General features: G+C 36.7%; 1 protein-coding gene and 1 non-coding gene across 3 annotated transcripts in view; both read left to right on the top strand.

The window, feature by feature from the left end:
• Window positions 1-25,960, top strand: part of Miga (mitoguardin) — a 714,963-nt gene that overhangs the window by 105,488 nt on the left and 583,515 nt on the right. The window lies entirely within an intron of this gene.
• On the top strand, window positions 12,011-12,083 carry TRNAY-GUA (transfer RNA tyrosine (anticodon GUA)). The gene has a single exon. It is a non-coding gene; the product is annotated as a tRNA-Tyr (tRNA).

Here is a 25,960-nt window from a genome sequence, read left to right as displayed (position 1 = left end):
ACCAGGTAACTTGCCCCGACCGGGAATCGAACCCGGGCCACCTGGTTTCGCGGCTAGACGCGCTAACCGTTACTCAACAGATGTGGACTGCATGTATGTATGTATGTATGTATGTATGTATGTATGTATGTATGTATGTATGTATGTATGTATGTATGTATGTATGTATGTATGTGTATGGATGGATGCAGGTCTCTTTCGTGTATTAAAAGCTTTGTATGATAATTATATGAACAAAATTCCCTGTACAGGGGAGAGTTGGGTAGTATCGGACATCGGGTAATATCGGACAGTGAGTTTCTTTCCTCTACCACCAGATGATAATACCTGAATGACATGGTTACGTTTCTGTGATGTCGCATACAGAAACGTAACCATGTCATTCAGGTACTACGATCTGATGGTAGATGAAAGAAACGCACTGTCCGATATTACCCGATGTCCGATACTGCCAACTCTCTCCTACACTCTGTTCTAGCGTCTTTTGAATACAGTATAAGATAGAGAGCTCGTTGTTTCGTAACCTCAACAGAAGAGGAAGATGGACGGTTAACATAATTCACTTATTCTCTGGTAGCACACCGGTACTCATTTAATAGAAGTCCAAGACGCTCGGAGCAACTCTGAAAGTTATGGCTAGCAAGAAGACTCCGCCCATAAAATAACCTGCCCACGAAGCGATCTGAGAACGACTGAAAATCGACACTTACAGTTCCTCAAGTTTATACACTTTTTTTCAATGAACTTAATTGTTTCGGGAATATTGCTAACCTTGGAGCAGATGCACTGTAGTAGTGATTTGTGGACAAAGGAACATCTGGAGTAGGCCTACTGCCTTACGTGAAGTAATGCAATCTGTCAGAATGCTACTGGTAAACTCGCCGACACTTTAATCAATGAGTTTATATCTGCGTTTAGTGTTGATGCTTTCCATTTTCCTTAAACGCAAGTGGTTTACAATAATTAAAATCTTGTGATAAATTAAATATAATAATTCATAATGCTGCTTGTTCAAATAATTATGATTGGAAATGTTCTATTATGAAGGAACAAGCTCAAGTGAAGTACTTAGAAATGATTATTGACCATAATTTAAAATGGGATAGACATGTTTCTTCTTTATATAACAGACTTCGTAAAACAATTTATAAATTAGTAATTCTTCGCTCTTACATCCCTACAAAAATTCTGCGGTTAAATAATTTCAAGGTAAAAATTGTTCCAGGGCCGGTTATCTATTCCGGGACCCTTCGCTTAGCGCACGAATGCTCTACCGACTGAGCTACCCAGGAACTACACCGGACACCGTCCCAACTTTTCCCTTTATATCCACACAACTCAAGTGGGCTGATAAGGCGTCAGAAACCCAACTCTGAGTGCCCACAAACTCTGTGTGACTTGATTTGTGGTTTCCTGTTAACGTACCTACAGTGACGTATATATTACGTAAATCTGGCTTTCAGGTATAGTTCCCTGTGAAGCAGAATATCCTGTGTAGCGAAGGGGCCTGGGATCGACAATTTTTCCCTTTAAATTATTCAATTCTGCCTCATAGGGAGCTATACCTGAAAGCCAGATTTGCATTCTGCGGTTAGTTTATTTAGATTTGGTTCAATCTGTCATCCAGTATGGTATAATCGGATGGAGAGGAGCAATAAAATTTACACTCCTCCACTCATATTGCTTCAAAAGCGGATAATTACAATTTGCTTAAACAAGACAATAATTGATTATCCAACAAATTTGATTTATTCCGATTTTAATGTTCTCCAAATTGAACAACTACTATATGAATATACATGATTAAAATACTACCATAAAAATCGTCTGAAATATAAAGAAGAAAAACATGTTTATCCTACCAGAAGAAATTGAACATGTCTTTTAATGAACGTAAATGTTATACAACACTGGAATAAATCATAGCCAGAGTTACGGACCAAGGTTAAAGGCTATAACTCTATTTTGATAATAAATCTAGACTAGATTATTTTGTGTTTAATAAATTTAAGAAAAATATCAAGCAAATTATTTAGTCCCTTTTTCCTTTTTTCTTTTTCTTAATTTCAATCTACTATTTATTCATTCCAACTTATATTCTGTTCTTGACTTGATTCTCTAATTTTATCTTCGTAATTGTCCCTGTTTTGTTATAATTATATTGGTTTTGTAATTTTATTGAATGTCCTTTAGTATAAAATAGTTATTTATAGGAACCGCCCCTCGAACACGAGCTTGCTCAAACGCGTGTGCAGATTTCCACCCAGTAAGAAACAAGAAAAGAGCTAAAATTAGATGTGATATTCTTGGAATATCAATTTCAAAGCTCTTGTTTCGTACAAAATTTAATTTTAGGATCCATGTTTAATAGATTGTTTTTTCTTGTTTTGATAAATACTACCACCTCTCAGAATATTGAATGCTTTTTTAAAAATGAAAATCAGATTCAGTATCTCCTATAGTTTTATGAACAAATACTAATATAGGCCTATCAGAAGATATTAATTTCAGGGTCCATGTTTAATAGACTTTCTTTTCTTGTTTTGATAAATACTACCGCCTCTGAAAATATTGAATGCTTTTTTAAACACCCTGTATAGGGTAAAGATTGATAATATTGTGATAGTAATAATATTATTATAGTACTTTTTGAGAATTGTTTTATAATTTTACTTGTCCACGAACATTCCCTTAATACGTTGACGCAAAAAGCCGATCTTCCTCTCGCTCAGTAAAATTGTAAAAAAATTCTCAAAAAGAACTATCACAATATTATTAGTATCACAATATTATCAACCTTTACCCTACATGTTACTCTACATGAAAGAGTTTGTTATAATCGATGGATGGTTGCAATATATTTAAAAATAATGTTGTACAGTCGTGCTTTGACATAGACACGAAACAGACGCGTGCACAATACATGTGTAACTATAAAAAGTTAATACAATGTTGGCATTACTCACATACAGATGGATAAATAACAGTAACAATATTTACATTATATTCTCATCAAATTTCCTTACTAAACCAGTAAAGAATCTCTGTGTTTTAATAGGGATATACACAATTTGAATTTTGACTTAAGTGGTAGCGTTTCTGGCTCAAAGTTCAGCAAATTAGGGTTCGATTTAAGGTAGAAAAATGAAAATTTTTCTATTTTTTTATGGAGACCTGCTGTGTTCTCTTTGAAGCGATCCTAATGATTTGACTAAAGATAGGAATTTATACCACAACATGAGGATATTAGGTTAGTTGAGCTTAGACTGTCGTTACGTCATGAATGACGTGAAGCCTGAGATATGGCCAGGTTACAACTGAAATGTGTTTTGTATCGCAGCAATTGAATGGGGATACGTTTCTCGTGCGTAGAGTTCAGCATTGTGCTCCGGCAATTGGTTTGTTTACATTGCACTGCGATTCATTAATTGGTTAACCGCATAAAGCTACAACCTCACCCTGCTTTTACCACGGCAGAGTTTCCTAACAGGTACCCATGCACCTGCATTACTAGCTACGCTCACTCTTTCAACAACTCTCTATGAGCAGCGGCGTAGCTCTGTCGGCTACCGATCCGGAGTTGCGCTCGGGTGCGGGTTCGATTCCCGCTTGGGTTGATTGATTGGGTTTTTCCGAGGTTTTCCCCAACCTTAAGGTAAATATCAGTTAATCTATGAGGAATCCTCGCCCTCATGTCGCCAAATATCATCTCACTATCACCAATCTCATCGACGCTAAATAACCTCGTAGTTGATACAGCTTCGTTAAATAACCAAGTAAAAAAACACTCTATGCATAGCTAATCTTGTAGTCTCTGTGAGTAAATTCCTATCTTTAGATATGACCAGTGAGTCGAATAAATTTATATGTTTGTGTTCAGTGCTCACATGAGTGCGAAAAGAAGGGACTTAATTCCTGGATGTATATGATGAGGATGATAGTGACGTTGATGTAATTTGAGACTGTTTATGTAGAATCTGGAACAGTTCAGGACGGAAAGATACCTGAAATGCGTAGTGTTACTAGCGTCAGAGAAATTTGTTGCGTTTAATGTTACACATGTAATTAGTAAGCTGTAAATCAAGACGTTACGAAAGACGGCGCCTCAAGACCTATAACGCCACGGATGCTTAAAAAATGTCTTGTTGAAAAACGTAACCCGGTTTTCCAGTTCTTAATTGCTACAATTAGTAGAGTTCTTTTCTAGATAATTTTCAATGGAATGACAATCTTAACTTGTCCTACATAATATCCGTATTTCTTACCTGAGGAAAAGGTTGAAATGAAGGAGTTCACGTGGAGTTGTACGCATTTTGCTTACCAATTGTTTGTTTTGATTTATAGAATCATTTCTCTTTAGTAATAACAGTTGCGAAACTTACACTGATATTATATCTTAAGGTTAGCGAGGTTGTTAATTCTAAGGAAAAAATGTTATCATGCGTCGCAATTTGCGGATGTTTTATAAACTTGTTTTCCAATTTATGGGCTTCATATTAATTGATCTTCAGTGCTGCTTGCAAGGTCGACTTCGTAAGAAATGTTGCTTATTGGAGAGGAAATAGTTTCATTGTGTAATTTCAATTGCCTAGATGATTCTGAGGATTGTTACTACTGTTGTTCCCAGCTCTCAACTATTGTCAATAGGACTGCTGTTCTCTACACAGAAAAAAGCTGTATTTTTTGTGATTAAAGATAGACTGAATCTTATTGGTTCTTATAGGGCACGTGACTACTTCGATGCTACGGTATAGTCATGGCCACCAGAGAATAATAGGATATAGCTTCAAGGAGAAAAAAAAAAAACATGTTTAAATGAGTCCACTCACAATTCAAACGGGGGGGAGGGCAGAATAGTAGCCAGCTAAAGTGATTGTGCCTTTGTAAGACGTTACAAAAAGCAAAGAAGGGTCATTTTAAAGAGGTATTTACACCGTTTTCAACATAGCGATAAGACTATTAATCTAATCGATGTAAGAACTTTGCGATGGCTGAATGAGACTGAAACAGAACTTTGAATTTAATCCCTAAGTGAAGAAAATTTTAAAAGAGGTTCCGACAGAGAAACGGACGATTTTAAGAAGCGTATATCTCTCATTGTACTTTCCGTAAGAGTGGTTATGTCGCAGGGTCGCCGAAATGGAGGGGAAATCATATGACAGTTACTTAACGGAGCCTCTTCTTTAAATTATTTTATGCTTGACCATGCCGAAATGTAGTAATTATACACCTGGTAGCAGCCCTTTAATGGACCTCATTAAAGTACACCTATTCATTAAAGTTCAGGTGTTCTACCAATCAGAAAACACCATTGTAGCAATATGAAAGCGCAAGTATCGATTATTCTCGGGTATGCAATTGAAAGACAACTAGCGAAACGTCACGGAGGCTGGAAATCCAATACTGTCGCAGAAGGTTATGTTCTGTTACTGTAATAATTAGCGTTAATTGTAAATAATATTCAAATAAATTCAATTTGTCATCTCGTTTTTCAATGTCTAAATCAATTTCAAAGTTATATCAACATTAATTTTTATTTTACTCTCTAGATTATATGAAGGTCAGTGACATTTCTTTCTTGGAAAAAAATCAATACTTTCGCGTCTGAGCACATCTCACAATTTAAGAGATATTGCACAAGGTCAGTTCCGCTCCCCAGTCAGATAAGAATAACATGAATACTTATGAATAATTTCAAGTTAGAAATATGGTCGAGCATAAAAAGTCGCATGAAACTTGCCTATAATGGTAATTAAGACGCTCGCATGAAAATTATGAAACTCGCTTGCGCTCGTTTCATAAACATACTCGCGTCTTAATTACTGCCATTATAGGCTCGTTGCATAATGTACTATTAAACAATTGTATAATCTAACGTAGGCATCCAATTCCGAACAGCATAGTATGTTTTCAGGAAAGAGCTAAGACATGCCTAATAGCTCAGCCACTAGCCTTTACAAAGGGGCCAGGAGAAACGAGTGGGGGAAACAGGGATGCGATATAATCAAACGGACGGACAGTAAATATGTTTAAGAAGAAGACAGCCATCTTCTACTGAATCACATGTTAACTGAGAAGACAAGTTGTTTGCAACACTCCTAGCTGCTGGACCCTTACAAGAAGCGGAAATAATAGGAATATTTTTAGAGTGACTATTATACTTTTACTACGTCACACTACTTTTGACCAATAAAATCGTACGAAAGGACGTCTTTCAACCAATCATGGCTGCTTATCGCACAATTTTATCACTTCTCTAGCATTTATTTTTATCGCTTCCTTAGCATTTGTTTTTATCACTTCCGTAGCATTTGTTTATTTGTTTACCAACATTTCAAACTGCAAATTCTTTACGGTATTATAAAACATGCTTTGCGATTGTCATTTGTTTCCCGCATAGATAGTCGACTGAAAATGGCGGTTCCGTTTAAACTTTTTGGTGAAGGTAACATTAATAAAGAATATAATTAAAATAAAGAATATATTACAAAACAAACAAGAGAAATAGAAATAAAATAATACAAGCAATATAAAAAAAGAAGGTACAGTAGTATTAACAAAATTTGAGACCGAATGAGCAGCGCTCGTGCTCGGTCGCAGTTCAGATATAATATTAAAATAAAAAATAATAATAATAAAAATAAATAAGTAAAATAAAATAGGAACTAAAATATAATTACAGCGGCAATGGAATTATATAATATAATATTAACACTAGAGAAGAATAATATCGCACGTGAAAAGTAGGACTAATATATATTTCAAAATTATAGAATACAAATATAATATAGGTTGATTAATTCATACACATATGCTATAAATTTATTTAATCAAATTGAAAATATTAACACGTTTCTAATTTTCTTGTTATATGTTAGTGGGTTACATGTTAGAAGTTCTGGGTGTAATTTAGTTAAAGCATTGTACAACCGAGGGCCAAAATTTATGCTATGCTTTAGACCAGCAGATGTGAGACATTTAGGTTCTACTAATGTTGAATTAATATTTCGTCTTGTGTCATAATTGTGTGTCTGTAATACAAACTTATTACGATTTTTATGATAAAATTTTAACAGCGTATACTTATAAATTTGTTCAATATTAAATACATTAAATTCAAAATAAATTAATTTAGTTGGATAATCGAAATGTTTCTTCAAACAAATTTTAATTATTCGTTTTTGTAGTAAATTTAACGGACTAAGATTAATTCTTGTACTTCCACTCCAAATAATTGTACCATATTGAATGATAGACTGAATAATGGCCAAATAAACATTTCGTAGAACTCTAATAGGTAAGTAGCATCGAAGATTAACGAATAATAATGAAATAGAATTTTAGTAAGTCAATTAATATCAATTTTATTGTATGTTCTGGTCATCTCTTGCGGATATACATGATGGATCATCGGCTATAAGAAAGAAGAGAAGCTATGGTGGAAGGAATGGATGCTATCGGTGATCATAGAAAGAAATCTGAAGTTGAGGATGCACAAGATGGGTCCACACCTGTGGAGTAACGGTTAGAGCGTCTAGCCGCGAAACCAGGTGGCCCGGGTTCGATTCCCGGTCGGGGCAAGTTACCTGGTTGAGGTTTTTTTCGGGGTTTTCCCTCAACCCAATATGAGCAAATGCTGGGTAACTTTCGGTGTTGGACCCCGGACTCATTTCACCGGCATTATCACCTTCATCTCATTCAGACGCTAAATAACCTCAGCTGTTGATAAAGCGTCGTGAAATAACCTACTTAAAAAAATGCACAAGATGGAATAGTTCGGAGAATGGGGATGGCGAAGCGACGCCCAGTTGCAGAAGCCAAATAGTAGTATAGTAGGTTAAACATAACACACTGATGTGGGTGAATGTCTCCCATAGAAAAGACTGGAAATTCGACATGGGACAAGTCGCTCTTTTTCTAGAACAGTTACGCCTGTTGAGGTTTAAGGCTGGTTCACAATAAAACGGGAACGGAAACGACAACGAGAACGAGAAGGGAAATAATGTTAAAATAAATGTATTTAAATGTGACCATTCACAATAGTTAATTGTGACATTTAAATACATTTATTTGAATAATATTTCCGTTCTCGTTCTCGTTGCCGTTTCCGTTCCCGGTTTATTGTGAACCAGCCTTTACCTAGAATTTCAGGTTACAAAATAACAGTTTGGTATAAGAATATCAGTTCTTGAATTCCAAAGAAGACTACGAAACTACTGCTGATGTAGGCTTACTTTCAGATTAGTGTTAACATTGTGGTTCATTGTTAGAATTTTTTTCCACGATTGATTCAAAGAGCAATTTCCATCGCTTGTAACATTATGCCGGTAATTGCGCCGCTGTACAAAGCGAAGCAATGGCGTCAGTCTGAAATCACTTCGTGTTTTGCTTCGACCACCGCTGACCGCAGTGTTTGTTACGTAAGTACGTGCTTGAGTTGCATATAAGTGCATGGATTTCTCTGCAGTAGTTATGCAAGTCTTATTTTATGTCAAGTTGTGTTAAATGCATGAAATTTGGTCATTTTTTATAACAACAATACAAGAGTTAAAATGCTTTCGACTACAAACCGTGATATGAATGCAAGAGTACAGCTACAACATTCTTACTACTACTACTACTACTACTACTATTACTACTACTACTACTACTACTACTACTGCTGCTACTACTACTACTACTACTACTACTGCTACTGCTACTGCTACTGCTACTGCTACTCCTGCTGCTGCTGCTGCTGCTACTACCATAATTTCTAATACTGATATAACTGCAACTACAAATGCTATTGCTATTACTAACTGTCACTAGTGTTCAAAGTGGGTCCGCGTACACTGGTACCTATACTGTTTTCGCTGTAAGAAAAATCCTAATATAAACACAAGCATGTTGCTGTCATACCCGTGATTGGCTCCCAGTCGAAATACTCACATGACGCAGAAAAATATAGTTCGTATTTGGAAACCATAATATAATATTATTTGAAAATAAAAATTGAATTCTAGTTGTTAAGTACGATGAAACATAGAACTTCACTCGTATGTAAAACGCTATGTAAAAGAAAAGCTACTTTTGTATTTTGTTATGTACTATGAACGCGGATGAATACCAACAGTAATACCGAGGTAGTCTGTTCTTGTATAGCTCGCGCAAGGAACGATTACGGAAAAGCGATGGTGGCGTTGCTGTCTGTTTTGACGTGTGTATGTAGGCACGCAGAGGGGGGAGAGGTGCTGGCTGATGGAAGTACTGTCTCTTCCAAGAAGATGAACAGATGAGGACATCGCTGTGGATATAAAGAACGTAGCAAGAGAAAAATTTGAAGGCAGTTAAACGCGCAACATGTGTTTACGAATGAAATAATACAAGAAACGTATTCACATGTAATGGAACGAAGTAAAGTCGTAATTAACTATCACAACGCAAGACTGATTCTATCGATGTCGTTACTCTTCCGACTGTACTCTTGAATATCATTCCAAGTTATGTCGTGACCATTCCTGTCGCCCTCTCTTCCTTATCGCATTGTTTCATTCGCATTATTTCCGTCCGTATTGCCTTCTTGCGAGACCTATAAAAAGCTGGTGTCACTTGAGTTCGTAGTTGTTCACGTAAGCATAATGGTACTGAAGTATGGCTCCTGCATCCTCGATGTGTGTGGCTATTAAACATAAGAGTGGAAACCCTCTCAAAGGCGGAGAAAAACAAGGTCTTAAATGTATATAATAAGTTATGTGAGTTTTAATTACAGTAATTATAAAGTAAATATTTCCTAAGCAACCGAATGCATAGTAGTGAGGTTAGGTCTACTTGAGAGAGTAACGGGAAATGTTTAACATGAAACAGAATGTACAACAGTAGGCGGAACACGTACTGAGAATCTATGGCGCCAAACAGCGGCCAATTAAGCCTCACTTCACTCACGTGCTATTGTATATATTAGGATTTTTCTTATAGCGAAAAGATTATAAAATATACTGACACTTAAAATAATAAAAATTTAAACTTATGTTTTCATGACATTGTTATGTATTGTACATAAATAATTATAATACATAGCCTCTTTGGAAGTTGCCTGTTAAATTAAATTGTAAATTATGTTTTATTTAACGACGCTTGCAACTGCCGAGTTTATATCAGCGTCGCTAGTGTACCGGAATTTTGTCCCGCAGGAGTTTCTTTATTTACATGCCAGTAAATCTACTGACATGAGCCTGTCGCATTTAAGCACACTTAAATACCGTCGACCAGGGCCGGGGTCGAACCCGCAATCTTGGACACAGAAGGCGATCATTACCGACTGCACCACCCAGGCAGACACGTGTTGAATTAAGTTTGTATAAAATACAGATTTAAATTTTCAAAATGGTTACACTACAAATAAAAAAAAAAGAAAATTTCAACAAACACATCTTTGTTTTGTGTTTTATATGATAGTCATTGCTAAAACAGAGCGTGCAATATGGAAATCTTGACTTTTAAAAGTATACGTATTCCCCATTATGAGAATGTTAACCTTCAAATGTAAAATATTTGTATTTTACACTCTACTAAAATTAATTTAATTATTCTTGTACTCCCTTAACACATTAATTTGCAAGAGAAAAAATTTTTTGATATAAATTAGTCATCAAGATAAAAGAAAATTATGAAATACGAATTATTTGATTCTTTATTTGATTTTAAATCGGAATCGAGTCTTGTTCATGGGTTTTAATAATTCGTTATGTTTGTAATACATTAATAAATAGATCAAACCTAATAAAGCGTAATGGTATGGAGAGCGCGATGGAACGTTGTCCGCCACAAATGTGACTATGGATATTTCATTGAAAAGTCTTAGGCCTGATCAGGGGCTTAGCTCGGAGTGATTTCATCGAGAGGCGTAACTGATGGGTGCAGTGCAGCTCTCCTTCTAAGCGGGCTTGTTAACTAGATAAACCTGTTGTTATCCGGACGTTCATAACAGTGAAAGTTTTTCCTTTTCGAATGTAGTAATTAATCGTGCAAGTTATCACCTTCGTTCGCGCGCGAGTTCTTGCTTGTATAAGGATATGGACTGAACCTGTTCCTATTAATTGATTCCCTTGTATAGAAACGTATATAAGTCTGACGCAGTAGATGCTGACTAACTTAGGAAGTACAACTGTAGCAGGCATGGGGAAACACCGATCGCGGAGATGATTCTCTTCGTCACCCGCCGGCAGACCAAACATTTTAGGCCTGCTAGTAAACGCTATAAAAGGAAGAAATTTTATAAAACTTGTCTCTTCAATCTTTTCTTTCTTCTGACTGTATCATTACATCATTGTTCCATTAGAGACTTATTATAATTCCATCGTCCCTCAATAGTTTCTACAGTTATAATAAAATTGTGCGTTAATAATGAAATCATGTATAGGTGTAGGCTTAGGTTACACCGTGTCTCTAAAGGATTGTTGTTTAGTCAACTGTCCGAAGACATGTCTGAACCTCACAACTGATACAAGAAGCACTACTTATGAGGCAACTAGGCCAGGAGATAATGGAGTAGGGTGGCCAGTTCCTTTCTCCATTGCATCACCGATTAGCTACATATTATACTAGTCAGACTTCCGATGCATATAAACAATTGTTAATCCTCTCACACATAATTAATATTTGAGGAGAAAAATTCGCTCCGGCGCCGGGGATCGAACCCGGGTCCTTGGTTCTACGTACCAAGCGCTCTGACCACTGAGCTACGCCGAATTAAATCCACAGCACCGGACCGAATCCTCCTCCTTCAATGTTTCCCTTTGTGGCCTGACTCCAAGTTCGGCATATATGTTGACGTATATGTCCAATGTCAACTGCCATTATACTAGGAGCGCACTCAGCTGAGTGACTTGTTTGGCCGGGATTCCACAGTTACGTGCACAGTAATCTGTACAAATATATGCACTGCAGCTATGAGAATATTATAGATTTATTAATTTGTCCTACACAATAATATCTGTAATATTGACAATTAATATTTGAGGAGATTGAATTCGGCGTAGCTCAGTGGTCAGAGCGCTTGGTACGTAGAACCAAGGACCCGGGTTCGATCCCCGGCGCCGAAGCGAATTTTTCTCCTCAAAAATTAATAGTCAATATTGCAGATATTATTCTGCAGGACAAATTAATAAATGTATAATACTCTCACACATAGCCTATCATCAAATGAGATGTAGGGCCTACTGCCTGACAATAGATGTACAGTAGTGGCAAAAAAGAAAACCCGACTGACCCTTGTAGCTGATTTCAGAGCCTTGTTCACAGTGGCAGCACGATAACTAAGACTTTCGTGGTTCGAATCCTGTCTGGGAAAGACACTTTTTTTTGTTCCTTATTCAAATTTATTCCCAATACTTTTCGATTGCAGCGATATTTTACTACTTAATTAAGTTATTATTCCCATAACATGAATTTTACCTGCTTATTTTCTAATGGCTTTCGAAATGGGCTACGTCAGCAGTCGAAACTACAATATTTTCAATAGATTACTCGCTATCTTGTGAATGCGGGCGTGGCATGCGCAGTGGCTCATTTCGGGGACTGATTATTCCCTCTGTCCGGTTTTTTTTGCCAATACTGTACATATCAGCCAGAACTCAATCAGGGGATTTCTAAAGGATGTCAATATTTATACGTTTATGTTCATGTGATAATCAGGCAGCGAAACTTAGTGCCCGAGGCAGGTGATTTCAGGTTAACTGTGTTCTAGAGTCCCTCTACTGTGTACAGTAGAAGGTGGCGTGAGTCGTGCCCCGTGTACCTTAGTTTTTCCTAAGACGGCGTCACCGCAATTGTTTGCTGTTTACTTGCTTTGTGTTGCAGTCGACAGTAACTTACATCATGGACTATAGACCACGTAATTTCTCATTAATTTCTAAAAAAAAATCGTGAAATAATATTTCACCTATTAGGCATCAAAATCATGATAATTAGTTTTCATACATAAATTTATTCTACATATTAAAATTGAACACAACAAGAAAAAAAAAAAAAAAACATTATTTCGAGGGTTCAGAATGACAAGGTTCTATCTAGTGTTTAGTAAATTTTACAGGCGAGCATTTTAAAAGTTTGGTTGTTAATAATAAAATCAATGCAGATAAGTACCTTTTCAAACTAACTTTATCACGAACAGTAACTTAGATATCAACATATAATTTATATGGTAGATAGCAGTGAAGTAGCAGAATTCAATGCAACAAAAATCTCAATTTTGCTAAAAAATTTCAGATAGAACCTTGTCATTCTGAGCCCGCGATTTGTTTTATGTAACATTTGCCGTTTTTATTTGTGGAATGAAAGCATAGCAGAAGTCACTATATTATTTTTTTCATTCTGCACCTACTGTCACTAACAATATTAAAGTACTACTTTAAGTGAAACCTTTCTGCGTTAACAGATGCACAAGGCACCCAGCTTATTTCAACACAGCAGATGTAAATTCAGGGTAACTCAACATGAAAGCTCGTAATGCCTCATTCACGTCAACTTTAACAATTTCTTTCAAAGTAAGAAATGTTAGACTGCGATCAGTACTTTTTGTATCCTTGAAGTAACGCATTGTTTTAACTCTTTCTGTGAGTGCTTTAACATTATTAACATTTATTTGTACAGTATTTGCTGGGTTGTATAATTCATTTAAAGTTACAAACAATGAATCATGTAACTCGTATTTTTTAATTTTCTGAATAATTAGTTTACTGACATGCTTAAGTAATTGTTATTTTTCAGTCTTTAAGTCCAAACTGGAATGGTTAATTAATTTTCCTACCGAATCTCTTATATTACACAGAAATTACTATATTCATTCTACACTTTATGTCATTATGCGCAAATCTGTGGTCTTTATCCATCCTCTCCATTGCTGACCATGACTCTACTCAGGCGCAAGTAAACAAACTCATTACTTACTTATGGCTTTTAGAGTACCTGGAAGTTCATTGCCGCCCTTACACAAGCCCACCATCGTTCCCTGTCCTAAGCAAGATTGATCCAGTCTTTGTCATTATAGCCCACCTCCCTCAAATCCATTTTAATATTATCCTCCCATCTACATTTCGGCCTCCCCAAAGGTCTTTTTCCCTCCGGCCTCCCAACTAACACTCTATATGCATTTCTGGATTCACCCTCACGTGCTATATGCCCTGCCCATCTCAGACGTCTGAATTTAATGTTCCTAATTATGTTAGGTGAAGAATACAATGCGTGCAGTTCTGCCTTGTGTAACTTTGTTCATTTCCCTGTAACTTCATCCCTCTTAGCCCCAAATATTTTCCTAAGAACCTTATTCTCAAACACTCTGTTCCTCTCTCAAAGTGAGAATACAATTTTCACAACCATACAGAGCAACAGGTAAGTCCACACCTGTGGAGTAACGGTTAGCGCGTCTGGCCGCGAAACCAGGTGGCCCGGGTTCGATTCCCTGTCGGGGCAAGGTTTTCCCTCAACCCAATATGAGCAAATGCTGGGTAACTTTCAGTGCTGGACCCCGGACTCATTTCACCGGCATTATCACCTTCATCTCATTCAAACGCTAAATAACCTGAGATATTGATAAAGCGTCGTAAAATAACCTAATAAACTAAAAATAAAATAAAAGCAACCGGTAATACAATTGTTTTATATATTCTAACTTTCAGCTTTTTGAGAGCAGACTGGATGACAAAAACTTCTCAAATGAATAATAACAGGCATTTCTCATATTTATTCTGCGTTTAATTTCCTCCGAGTGTCATTTATATTTGTTACTGTTGCTACAAGATATTTGAAATTTTACACCTCTTTAAAGGATAAATTTCCAATTTTTATATTTCCATTTCGTACGAGACATAATCATGTATTTTGTCTTTTCGGGATTTACTTCCAAACCTATCTCTTTACTTTCTTCAAGTAAAATTCCCGTGTTTTCCCCAATAGTTCGTGGATTTTCTCCTAACATATTCACGTCATCCGCATAGACAAGCAACTGATGTAACCCGTTCAATTCCAAACCCTCTCTGTTATCCTGAATTCTAATGGAATGTCCTAGAGCAAAGCAAAGTTAAAAAGTAAAGATGATAGTGCCTCTCTTTCCTTCAGCCCGTAGTGAATTGGAAAAGTATCAACAGAAACTGGCCTATACGGACTCTGCTATACGTTTCACTGAGTCACATTTTTATTAATCGAACTAGTTTCTTGGGAATCAAATTCACTAAGAGTATTACATAAAACTTAGGAAAGAAACTCATACCTATAGCAATGGAACAGCGAACCTGTTTCATAGAGCACTAAGTTTCGCTGCCTGGTAATAATACACGAACCTTGGAGGAACATGTTTTCATTTCTTTAAAGTAAGGTATGTCTTTGTATTTCTATGGTTAGGGAACATTAATTATAGCTTAGTGCATGACAACACAAGCATATTATGAAATTAAAATTTGCAACGGAATTAACCTTAAAATGTAGCAAAAAATAATATTCAAGTGTGGATCATATGAAAAAAATCATATCATGAAGATTAAGATTTATTTTCCCAGAATAAAATTAACGCTAAAAGAGCCAGGAATGAACTGTAAAATTCCATTACTGTACTCCCAATAGTTTCTGATAAGTGGTGCGCTAAAAACCATTAAGTTTACATAGGTTAAGATAGAAGCGTCTTGGTTCCCTTAAATCTTTAAGGCGCAAGACGTTCTCATTTGATAACACTTTAACAAAATCCACTCTGGCCGTTATTAATCAGTGACGATCGGTACAATTGTAGGCATATGAGCTGATTTATGTACTTACACAAAGCAAAGAATCAGCCACGTGCCTGAATTATTGAGCGGTGACATTCATGCGAGGGCGTGAATAAATGCCAATCGGCTCTACACTTGCAAACTCAGAAGCGGGGTCGTGATTCCGCGTTAAGCGGCCGACACGTCCAATTCTTCTGTTTATGTTTGTCGCCTGGCAACTTGGAAATTATAGTCGTCATATTTTTATTCCGACAGACGTGACGTTCTCGACATTTAACGTATAATCACGTCAAAGCATAGCAGTGCACATAAACTTTCGTGTCGTAAACCGTCCGCCGCGCCGTAGGCAGACGCTCAACGTCAGAGATATGCAACATAACCTCTCTTAATACGTGACTACCGTCGTAGATATGGAAACTCAAGACTGCTAGAACATTTACTTTCTTTGCGAAGACTTTCACTGAAATCTGTATGTCTTGAAATTGCAAGAATGATTCTGAATACGTTTCGTGATGATGAAGTGTCATTATTGCGAGATCAAAATATTAAAACCATCAGATTCATACAGGATTGCGTACCTTCGGCTTTTTTTATTATTTTTTGTGACACAGATTCCACAAGAAGATGATGACCATTCATTCTTCACCTTCCAAACAGAATACAGGCGTCTCAGAGCACCCTGTTAGCCAAGAATATTAAATATTAAGAAATTTTCTTATAGACCTACTCGTATTATGGAAATTTCTATTTTGTCTTCTTCCAGCTGCTATTTTAATATATAAACGTGGTATCGATCTCCTATCTCTGTAAGCACTGTTTGTTTCATACGTCCAACTTTAAAACGGATTCTCTTTTAATTCTACAAATAATAATCTCACTGTTCTCTCAATATGACCCATTTTTCACAGAATTAATATATAACATACACACGCATGCACTTTTGAATAAACTAGCATTGAACAACACACCAATAAACGTAGCGCCACGTATTATTGTGACGGAAGGCTAGCTTCGGTTCGTACCGAGATGTGGCTAATCGATACCCCCTCTCCGGTCTCCCGTCAAGGTTGCGAGTCAAGGTCGTAGCCATACCTTTTAGAGGCTTTCTGCCACAAGTCTCGCACTGAACTCTATTTACTGAAATAACTGACAACAATGAAGTTAATATATGGAGGGATCGGAGTGAAACCAAGTGTTACGATTGTCATCGTTATTACGAACTTATAGGACTACGGTTATTAGATATAACAACTCAATTTTTTTGGGTAGGATAAGCCTCAGAAGCCTCTTAAGAGCTTCGCCACTGCCTATAACATCAAATGAAAGGTTCAGAACCATAGTGGGCCAAGAGCCATTTACTAAAACCGTAGAAAACAAGGAAGTTATTACCATAATTCAATGGAAACATATAGCAAGTAGTCCACACCTGTGGTGTAACGGCTAGAGCGTCTGGCCGCGAAACCAGGTGGACCAGATTCGATTCCCTGTCGGGGCAAGTTACCTGGTTGGGGTTTTTCCGGGGTTTTCCCCCAACCCAATATGAGCAAATACTGGGTAACATTAGGTGCTGGACCCCGGGCTCATTTCACCGGCATTATCACCTTCAACTCATTCAGACGCTAAATAACGTGAGATGTTGATAAAGCGTCGTAAAATAACGTACTAAAATAAAAAAAAATATATAGCAAGTAATATTAAGTATACACATTCAAACTAAATGATATGTCAATCTTCATTGAACTATGTTATTCACTTAACTTTAACCCTTGCTTTCTCCGTTTTTAATAAATGACGCTTGGCCACTATGGCTCTGAACCGTTCAAATTTCTTCAGCAAAGCTAGCCCCTCCATTCTACATACGGGCTGTTCCATCTCAAATCGACCGAAATATAGAGAAAATTGACCTTGCAATTTTTAAATACAATGAAACTTTTCTGTCCGTAGACAACTGTGATATAATGCTTTGTGCAAAGTTTGAGGCATCAGAACTTAATAGTGTTTAAATTAATAATATTTAAATTTATCGTATTTTCATAAAAGTAGCAACTTTAAACTGTTGTGGCTCCGAAACCCTTTCACCCAATGATCAAAAACATGGTTAATTTTCATGCTGAGAAGTTAAAGTTTATATTGACATGTAAACAGTTTTTCTTACTTTTTATGGAAATGGAGAAATTTAGATTTTTCTTCATTAAGACGCCTTTGCCCACGAAAAAATATTTTTAAAATATATGGTTAGATTCCGCATTGAAAGTACAAATAAACATATTTTTTACTGGTGGCACGTTGATAAGAAAGTATTGAAAATATCAAATAAAGAAAATAAATAGTACGCGCGTGAACTAACCAGCTGACTGTAGGTAGTCGAGACAAGCAAGGTCAGGAGACAAACACGTGATGTGTCGTCTAACAGTCATGGCTGGGCTAGCTTTATCACAAGTTTTCATAAACACAGGAGTAAAATGACGCCCAATGCTCGCTTATCTTCATCTCTCGGCCAGTGCGTGCGGTACTGCGCCGTTCAAGCCTAGGCGTGTGAAAATAATTTATTTAATACCCTCGAAACTTATTGCCGAGCCACTAAGCAAACAATGCCGAATCCCTCTTAATAATGCAAGTTTTTTTCTCCATATTTTTTTTTACATTTTTACAAATGGCCAAAAAGCCTAAAAGCAAGTAAAATCAGATTATCTGTCTCTCTGTGTACAATAAAAATAAGGATTACTTCTTAACGCAACCTACCAAATGTCAGCTTCAAAATAAGCTCTCGTTCAGTGTTCTGCAGTAAATGGTTACAGAGTTCTGAGCGCTGAAAGAGGCTTGTTTTTATAAAATACGCTAAATTTGTCTCTCAATAATACGAAAACCGTTTGACTTTCGATAGTATATTTTTGAAAATGCACTCCCCTCAGCACCTTGTATAAGTAGGGAAAAAATTAGAGTATAAAAAATGCGAGGTTTTTTACTGATCGATTTCATATGAAATAGCCCATACACAAGTAGTCCGAAAGTTCGTAGAATTCTTTAAGTTTGAATCAATGAATTGTTTATTTATTTATTTTTATTTGTTTATGAACATAATAGCCGAAGTCCAATTACAGTGTTGAAGACTTAACTTAAATAATTACTTGTAAGTGAACAAGTAAAACTTGGCGCGTTTTCTGACTTATTTTGCGGTGCATTCGTACTATAGCGCTGCGAACACATTGTTTGGGTGGTGGCCTGTTTAATTTATTTTAAATGATAGTCTTTCTCCTGTTGGAGGGGAGTTCCAGATAACGAATGAAACGTACGACTATGCAGTGGAATGAGAGGTGGATTACATGCGAGAGGGCACCACGTTAATCAGCGAGAAGCGCTGCAACAAACAGTAATTTATTTTAATCTACCATGCGACGAACATATAAATCCACACTTTTAAAACGGTACAGCCGACCAAATTACTTGCAGCCTTGTAGAAGCCACAGTCTTTGCCTGTATTTTTGTATACTGTAAATTCTCAGCGCTGTCTTTAATTCAGGGCCTACCGTCATGTTTAGGCCTAAATTCTTATACATACAGGGTTGTTTCCGATCTGTGATAACGAGTTTGAATGACGTCATGTGCGTCAGAAATCACACCGACAGCTGAATTGCGGCGAGAGGTGACAGACCAGTCGTGAGTGATTTCATAATCAGAGTGCACGGTGTATCACAGTAGCAATGCCCAAGAAAATCGAACCTTTCTGGGAGGGGTACATAACAACTCTTTCCGATGCCAAGTACAGTTACGTGAAAATCATAGGAGCCTGCAAAACACGTAGTTTCGTTATTTCCAAGAAAGGCATCTTGTGTGTACTTTATAAGACTGGCAAAGCTCGGATGGGATTCATTCCAGATTTGAAAAAGCATGCAAATCCACCCCCCGTCACAAGTCGTCGTACCCCAAGAGATGATACAAATTAATTCCATTCGAGCTTTACCAATCTTATTAAGTAGCCTACACAGAAGATGCCTTTCTTGGAAATAACGAAACCTCGTTTATTGCAGACTTCATTTATTTTCACTTAACTGTACTTGTCATTGAAAAGGATCGTAATGTACCCCTCCAAAAAAAGGCTCGATTTTCCTGGGAATTTCTGCTGTGAGTCGCCGTGCACTCTGACTATGAGATCACTCACTACTGGTCTGTCACCTCGCGCCACAGTTCAGCTGTCGTGTGAATCCTGACGCACATGACGTCATTAAAATTCGTTATCACAGGTCGGAAACAACCCTGTATATACCGTGTCCCAAAATTATTGCTGCTATTTTGTAATACTTTACGTCTATAACTATTAACTAACACTGCAGCAACGCAATGAATCCTAGTGTACAGGCATATTGTTTGGTAACTTACAAGTACTCGATACGTGAACCTTTGGAACATTTATAGATGTTATTATTCCTCCCACACTCAGCGCAGCGTCAGTATTTATCACCTCTATTACACTTGTGAAGAGGTGTAAGCAAAAATCCCAAAACACTCACTAATTACGGACTAAATGCGAAAAAGTCACAGGACAAAATCGCAATGTAAGCTTTCTTGAGAAATGGAAAAAAATCGCATAATTCTTCCTTAGTGGAAATGTCTCACAAAATAAGTTATTTTTAGAAATGAACTTGAAGTTCGCCCTTTAGAGACAGTCTTGTTGTGACATTACATTGCCTAGTAGTTATCGGCCTATCTCCTTAGTCCCAATATTTAGTAAAATCTTTGAAATCTTGATAAAAGATCAATTCTATAGTTATCTTGAAACTAATAACTTAATCTTAAATCAGCAGTATGGTTTCCGTACTGGAAAGAGTACAGTGGCTGCAGTAAATTCTCTTTTGGAAACTGTATATCATGCATATGAAAATGGTGAAAGTACAAAGGCAATTTTTTGTGACCTTAGTAAGGCATTTGATTGTGTTAATCATAAGATCCTGTTGGCAAAACTTGAGTACTATGGTGTGAATGGAAAATAAATTAAACTGTTTAAATCGTATCTTGAAGAAAGATTTCAGATTGTTTCTGTAAATGGTGTACAATCTGAATCAACACACGTTTTAGTGGGGGTTCCTCAGTGCTCCATTTTAGGTCCTTTACTATTTACAGTTATGTTAAATGATGTTGGACAATTTGTAAACTGTAATTCTAAAGTTATTTTGTATGCAGATGATACAACTTTCCTAAATGTTAGTAGGTCACTTGATATTCTTATAGAACAAACAGAAAGCACATTACATCAGTGTAAAGTTTGGTTTCATAAAAATGTTTTTTTTTATCAATGATGAAAAAACACAAATGCTGACATTTACTAAAAAAGATATTAGTGAGGGTAACCAAGAGGATATTAAACTGTTAGGTTTCCTCATAGACAGACAACTATCTTGGAAATCACATATTAGGTATGTATGCATTAAGTTATCTTCTGTAACCCATTTGTTAAAAAAATTGATGAACATTGTTAGTTTTGAATATGTTCGAAATGCATATTTTGCCTTTTTTCAAAGTGTATTCAGATATGGACTTATTTTGTGAGGAAATTCTAGTGATATTACAGACATTTTATTAATTCAAAAGAAAGTTATTAGAATACTGGCAGCTTCAATTAGTAGAACACACTGTAGACCTCTGTTCATACAGGCAGGTATTCAGACCGTCATAAATCTGTACATATATGATGTTCTAGTCTTTATGAAAGAACATTTGCAAGATTTTAATATGAGAAGTGAGATACACAATCATACAACGAGGAATAGGCAATTATTAGATTATCCACTTTGTAGACTTAGTGTGACAAAAAATACTATAAATTGATTGGAATCAAATTATTTAATAAGCTCCCTATAAACATTCAACTTCTTCCTGTTGAAAGTTATAAAACAAAATTGTACAGTTGGTTAATTAAAAACCCACTTTACTCAATAAATGAGTTCTTTGAAATTGACATACATTTTTAAACAATGCAGTTTTAAATGTTATGGTTGTTGTTTCTTAATTTTTTTTAATAATGAGATTTTAAATGAAACCTAGTGGTAAATCAATTTACATTTAAATTTCAATGTATTAATGAACAGAGTAAATTGCACTACCTTATGTTGCATTTTTAAAGTTTATTATTAGCCTCTGTTTCTAGTATTCTTAATTAGTTATTAAACATATGACAATTAGTACTTGATACTGTCTTTTATCTAGTAAATATAGTACTTTTAACTTTATATTATGTAATTTGATAAATATCTACATTGTTTTTATAATTAAATTTTTATTTTGTATATCTATGAAATGTATTGCAGTAAGATTGTAACATTTGACAATGTCTATAGTGAAGTTTTTCATTCAATGACAATAAAGATTATTATTATTATTATTATTATTATTATTATTATTATTAATGTTGTTTCTTCTTCGTGTAAATTGCAACAGATAAGTAGGCCTACGATTAAGCCTACTTCACTATTTATTTTTTAGTTTTCCTTCACCGCGACATACTATTCATTTTCACATTATTTCCCTTCTTGAAATTCAGTTAAAGATGAATATATAGCAAATGAATGAAATTGTGATAAAATAAACGTTTTAAATGTAGATGGAATTTTTTAGGTCCATTTCTTGTTGTAGTGTAGAGAGATGATACCCACAAATAAGGAGAAAAAATAGATTCAGTATCGATATAATAGTGTAAAATAGTCAAAAAACTATTGTACATTTTTAAAGGTACTACATCGCGAAGGAATGTTATCACTAAGGTTCGGATAAAGTAGCTGTATCGGTATAAGCTGTACAGCTGTATAGGATAGGGCCTTGACTTGCTTCAGACTAAGTAAGCACAACCCCGTTCCACTAGCTAAAACTCTACCTGCTGGGAAGATCACTCCCCACCTCCTAACTAAAACATCAGTTAATGGACAGTACAGCCGCTAGGAACTGAATATACGTCGTCACTACTATCGGCTGGGGGATATGCAATAACTAGTTAATGTTTGTAAACGAAATGCACGGACCAAGAATGGCTATCCTGATACAGCTACTTCATCCGAACGTTAATTATCATACTTTAATGATCAATGTTGTCGATATTGAAAATTATTTAAAAAATGCAATAATTTCCTTTATCCGTTGAATATTTTATTAAACTCATTTTCACAAACAAACAACATTAAAATCAAAGCGACATACACAATGTAGTTATTGACTTTTCACCGGAACAAGTATAAATAAGTTGGAATAACTCTGTATTACAAAGCACGATTACTTTTTGCCTGATTGGAGGTAGGAATTTAGTTACTAAATTTGATGCAGCGTTGCCACTTTCTCTTGCCGAGCTAGTATTTTTTTGTTGCGATTTTTGTGAACTATTGTTCTATTTTTTGAGGATTTTTACTTTTCTGTTGTTTGCGGATATGCGTGTTACTGCTGTGATGCGACGCCGTAGCTTCTGAAATTTGTTAGCTGAAGATGGAACGTGAACGTCCTTTATGTATCCCCATAGAAGGAAATCAGAGAAGTCAGGTGAGTACGGAGGCCACCTCATCGACCAAGCCAATGTTAAGGGAGAAGCCTGTTGAGGTACTGACCCACATGATGGTAGAAATGAGGTGATGCATCATCTTGCTGAAAAACGGACTCATCTTTCTCATCCTGCAGTCACAACAGAACGATGGGCTGCGAAATTCAGGACACAAAATGTGCTCTGAGGTTTCGATAGCACAATTTTCTAACAGTGACCTTTTCAACAGTAGCCAGTGAATGCATAAATAGTAGCCACTCTTAATTAACTAGAGGATAACAATAGCTGTCTCTTGAGAGTGTTTCCTACAACTCACACACTTTCAGAAATAAGCCATATTAAAATCGCAGGGATCATTTTGAGACAGATTCTAGTGTCAGGTTAAAGGAAGCTCAAATATGAATTTAAAGTAAACTCAGCTGTAGCTCCTTCATACCCGTACATACGTTGTGGCGTGATGTGTACCAGACGTAAGGTACAAGAATAGTGATTATACCATCAGAAAATAACGATACGTCATTCCTTAACTGGAAGTTGTGTGCTCGTTGAGAGAGTTAAACAGTGGCTCGATAGACAGTTAAGTTTTTAATTTTCTCTCTTATAATTGTGTGCTTTCGTATCAGAAATGTCAGGTAGTGTGTAAATTACCAAGAGATTATACAGCGGAGTTCGTTAACTGCACTGCCCGCTGGCAATTGAGCTCTCCATGGCAGGTCGCTGTAATTTCACAACTGGTCTTTTCCTGCTTTCGATGCCCGATCCTATCTGCGTTATTCCAGTGGTTATATCCTATGGAATTTTAAATTTTTGGAGTCTTCCGCTCTGACTAAAACGACTGCATTTCTAGCTGCAAGTTCAGCGGATCCGAGTTCGATTTCCGATAAGATGTGGAGATTTAGCTCTGTTCCACAGAATTCGAAGCCGTGTGACCGTACTTTACAGCATTTCAGTCGTGTTACACTCTACAGAGACAAGCACAGATATGTTTTTTTTTTATGTATCAACTACTAGGTTATTTAGCGTCGATGAGATTGGTGATAGCGAGATGATATTTGGCGAGATGAGGCCGAGGATTCGCCATAGATTACCTTGCATTCACATTACGGTTGGGGGAAACCTCGGAAAAACCCAATCAGGTAATCAGCCCAAGCGGGGATCGAACCCGCGCCCGAACGCAACTTCAGACCGGCAGGCAAGCGCCTTAACCGACTGAGCCACGCCGGTGGCTGATATGGTTTTGAGCCATTATTTCGTCAAGGGCTGTATACTTCAAGATTTAATAGTGATATGATAATGTCACACTCCACACAAAGCACTTCAATAGTCTCTTCCTTAGTTATTTTTCCAGAAATCCGCAGAAGATGCTCCTTTTTCTATTAAAAGCTTCCTTTGTCATTGCTATTCCCCTTATGATAGTGATAGTGAGTGGTAGTGCTGATATGGCGATGATTGTGATAGTGGTAGCTAATAGCTACAAATATGATGGTGTTAGTAGGCCAAATTGTGATACAGAAGTGATAGCAATAAGGGTAGGAGTAAAACCACAGTTTAGTATATACAGTCACGAAGCTTAAGTTTATGAGGGTACTAGGAACAATAGACTGTGCAGGTACTCTTTCGCATTGTGTGTGATGATGCGATAGTAGCGATCCTAGTGGTTAGCAACTATTTATGGATGCATTATTTACTACGTCTTGAGCTTGGTGACTGTATATACTAGATTGTGGTAAAAATATTGGTTTTCCTACTGATTCTGGGCTGCACCCGAGCGTGGGTTCGGTTCCCAATTAGACTGGTTTCCTGGTTGAGTTTTTCCGAGGTTTTCTCCAACTGTAAGACGAATGTCAGGTAATTACATAGCGAATCCTCGGGCTCATCTCACCAAATATCTCGCTGTCACCAATTCCATCGACGCTAAATAACTTAGCAGTTGATACATCGTCGTTAAGTAACCGACTTTGGACCACCGGCGTAATTCAGATGACAGTGCGTTTGTCTGCTGATTCGGAGCTGCATTCGGGCGTGGGATCGATTTCCCTTTGGATTGATTAGGGGTTGGGTTTTCCGAGGTTTTCCCGAACTGCAAGGGGGAATAATGACTACTTACACGAGTTCCAATTTCGTTAACTCTGCATCGGTAAAAAGTCCGAAATTGGGGCTAAGAAGTGATGAAAGAGGTGAAATATAGTTGAAGTGGGGAGTGTTGGTGGAATGATAGCGGGAATCGCGAGTATCTCAAGAGAAACTCTCTGCAACGTCTGTTTTGTCCATCACGATCTTCCTGAGACTCGAACCCTAGCTGCACAGTTTGAAGACCGCACTCTAGCACTTGAATCATAGACGTTTCTGTCAGCCGTCTACTGAACCCTGGTTGCTAGAGGCCCTGCAATTTTCTTTCTCGATATAGTATGTTAACTTAGTCTATCTCCGTTTTAAGGAGAAGCTCCCTAAACAGTCTCTAGTAGGACAAGATCCGGACCGTCCTCGGTAACGTGGGCCTGAATAGGTCCTGGGCTTACCGCTGGAGAAGGAGAACAAGAAGAACAACATAGTTTTCTGTTTTTCTCCTTATATATACTTCGCAATCTTGACATTTAAAATTTGATATTTGTTCTCGAAGTTTATTTCCTCTTGCCATATTTGGTCTCAAGAATGATTTTGGTGGAAATGAATAGGCCAGGATTTGTTTGAGGAGCTTGAAAATAAT

Source organism: Periplaneta americana, chromosome 7 (genome assembly GCF_040183065.1).
Source record: "Periplaneta americana isolate PAMFEO1 chromosome 7, P.americana_PAMFEO1_priV1, whole genome shotgun sequence".
NCBI lineage: Eukaryota > Metazoa > Arthropoda > Insecta > Blattodea > Blattidae > Periplaneta > Periplaneta americana.
The sequence above is the reverse complement of the archived record's forward strand: the minus strand, read 5'-3'. Positions and strand labels throughout refer to the sequence as shown.